This window comes from Capsicum annuum, chromosome 2 (genome assembly GCF_002878395.1).
Source record: "Capsicum annuum cultivar UCD-10X-F1 chromosome 2, UCD10Xv1.1, whole genome shotgun sequence".
Lineage (NCBI taxonomy): Eukaryota > Viridiplantae > Streptophyta > Magnoliopsida > Solanales > Solanaceae > Capsicum > Capsicum annuum.
In genome coordinates, this window is record NC_061112.1 from 121,268,102 (window position 1) to 121,271,695 (window position 3,594).

Below are 3,594 nucleotides of genomic sequence, written 5' to 3' on the forward strand. Positions count from 1 at the left end.
TTCTGATACTCCATTTATATAATATGCATGCAGTAACAGTTGCAATGTTTCAAACAAACAAGTTCACATGCATGCTTCAGAAGGATGCAATTCTTCAACGAATTGCAAGTAACACACTATTTCATGAAATTAGATGATGTTCAGGAAAAGATGCACACTTTGATGAACAGATATGAATTTTCAGAAAGAGGTGCAACCTTTAAAGTGAACCATGGCCTCTTTTCAGAAGAGGCATGTTATGGCTATATAAACCTGCTTTCATTCACAGGTTTAGAGACGAAATTTTTTTTCAGAATAAGAACACTCTTCTTGACTTAAAAAATATTCTGTGTGATCACTCAAAACTTCAATGAGTTCGAAGATATTCCAATTGTTTGAGGTACCGCTACAGTTGGTTTGTTTGACCATTTTATCCTGGGAAGAAAACTTTCACAACCTTGGGTATAGTGAGGGGAATTATTTCTTTAAGGAAACTTCGTGAATTCGGACGACTTGGCCAGTTCTGCTTCATCTTTATTTCTGAAAATAAAATGCACCTCTTATAAAGATCACTTTGATCTTGGGTTGGGGGTATTTTTTGTACTTCATTGTGTTCTTGTTCTTAAACTTGAACTACTTGAAGTGGTTGTTTCTAGTATACAGATTCTTGTACCCGTAGAAGGAAGAATAACATAGTGTTGGTGATCGTGTTTTCATTTGAGTTTTCCCATGAAAGGTATGCTGAGATTTGGGAAGAGGGAAAACTTAGTCCTAGTTATATTGGACCATTTGATATTCTTCGAACTATTGGTGATGTGGCTTATAAGTTGGATGTGCCCCCAGCTTTATCAGCTGTTTATCCAGCTTTTCTTGTTTCCATGCCTCATCGTTACATTCTGAATGAGTCTCATGTCATTTTTTGGAATTCAGTTCAGTTAGATGAGATGTTGTGTTTTATTGAGGAGCCTATCTTCGTCTTGGCTAAAGATGTCAGGCGGTTGCTTTCTAGAGTTATTTTAGTGGTTAAGGTCTAGTTGAAACATCGATCTGCAAATGAGGCTACTTGGGAGGTCAAGTTTATCTATCCCTAGCTTTTTGATGATTCTGGTATTTTTCATTGCCTTTAGTTCAAGGATGAACTAGATTTTTAGTGGTGGATGATGTAACGACCTGAATTTCGATGATTTATGTGAAATATTCATTTTTGAGTGATTTGACCATTTTACCCCTCTCTATGGTTGCGTTGTGGTATTTCTGGGGTGTGGGGATGCTTGACACAATTCCCAATGCATTTCAGTGTTACATAAATGAAATTATGGACTTTGGTGGCTTGAAAAGTCTTATAGTTGACGTCGGTCAATATTTATTGATCTTTGCGTCGGATGGCAAAACGGACTGCTCCAGTAAATTTGAAACGTCAAGTTTAGGTTTTTAGCGTGGTTGGTTTGGTTTAATGGCTTTTTTTATATCATTTCGATCGTCGGTTCAGAAAGTTGTGAAATTGAATTTTGGGGGTTAACTTTGTGAAAACGATGTTCTTTTAAAAATTTGATATCGCCATTGAGTCCGGAATATCGAATTTGATATGATAGCATAGATTATTTGAGTTCATGAGGTTTTGAATGAATCTTAAGGGATCCGCGGAAATTTGGGACTTTCCAAGTATCCAGCTGGTGCTGGTGCAACTGCACCCGCGAGTGGCTAGTTTGCCTTGACTTCAGCTATATTTGGTTAATGTGCAGCGGTTGCCTAGACTTCAGCTATATTTGATTAATCATAGTACAGTATCAGAAACATTTTAGACATGGCTTCAAGACAACACTTAATACCTGTCATTCCACAAAATTAATGTATAATTAGTTGTTAGTTTTCACTTTTTACTCTTAGTAGTAATAAATATGAAAAGATATTAATATAATGCATTAAATAAAGTTGAATGATAAATAAAAATAATTTAATTAAATTATCTTTCGATTAATATTTTTTAAGAGACGTAAAACTTAAAAAAATGACAAGTAAATAAAAACCGAAAGGAAACCATGTGTCTTCGTGAAACTAAGTGCATGCCTGTTAGATGCTTTAAATTCACTAATATCTACACTAAAGTTCCTTTCAAGTTTCATTCAATTAATTTTGTATTTACCCTAATCACCGAAGTCACTATATAATTTCATTTCACCTGTTAATTTACTCTCATCCATTGCTAGCTTTCTCCTATCAGGTTGTTTTCGATTGGTGATTCATATATCTCTTGTGTTAATTTACTCTTCCATGGCTAGCTTTCTCCTATCAGGTTGTTTTCAATTATACTTGTGAATGTCAGACTTATTTCATATGTTTCTATCGGTGAAATATAGAATTTTACAGAAAAAGGCGACAGAGTACAGAAATACGCAGAATAAGAGTATACTTTATCTTTTAGTTTTTAATGTTCATATATATCTCTTGTGAATGTCAAATCCATTCAGAATGTTTTCTATTGTAGAGTATATAGATACAGATCTTTTTGTTTTTAATGTTCATATATATCTCTTGTGAATGTCATACCTATCTCGAATATTTTCTGTTGCAGAGTATATAGATTCAGATCTTTTTGTTCCTAATGTCATATATATGTCAGATTAATTTCGAATGTTTTTTGTTGCAGAGTATATAGATCCAGATCTTTTTATTTTTAATGTTCATATATATCATACCCATCCTGAATGTTTTCTGTTGCAGAGTATACTGTTGCAGAATATATAGATCCAGATAATTTTGTTCCTAATGTTCATATATATGTCAGATCCATCCGAATATTTTCTGTTCAAGAGTATATAGATCAGATTTTTTTGTTTTTAATGTTGATATGATAAGGAAAAGGCGGTGGAATATAGGATTTCACATGAAGGCGGTGGAGTATAGAATTTCACAAAAAGACAGTGGAGTATAGGATTTCACAGAAAGGCGGTGGAATATAGGCGGTGGAATATAAGATTTCACAGAAAAAACAGCTACACTAATTCAGATATTTTATTTTTAAATTGATTCAGATCTTTTGTTTTTAATGTGAAAAACAGATACACTGATTTAGATATTTTGTTTTTAATGTTGAGGATTTCACAGATAAGAGGCGGCGTACATAAAATAAACACTGATTCGGATCTTTTATTTTTTTTAGATTCATCCAAATATCTTTGTTGGTGAGGATATGATTCTCAGATTCATTTCATTGTTGGACTCATCCGAATGTGATAGAATTTTCAGATAAAAGGTGGCAGCGTACTACGTCTGCTTTGATGGGTATAAAATACAAAAAAAAAAATATATCTACATTTTTTTTTATACGGTGTTTGATATTCGTATTAGAATATCTATTAATAAAAGTAAAAATTAACTCTAGTTAATTAAATGTTAGCATTTGTCTAGTATATATTAACTTGGATATTGTTGTTAAAATATTATTTATTAAGATGAAGTTTGAGTTGCTTAATTCAAAACTCTAAAATATTTTGATAAAAATTAAAGAGAAAATATCCTATTTCACCCTTGAACTATACCCAAAATGGCTGAGACACACCTCAACTTAACTAGGGTCCTATTACCCCTGAACTAATTAAAAGTGTAATTTTGACA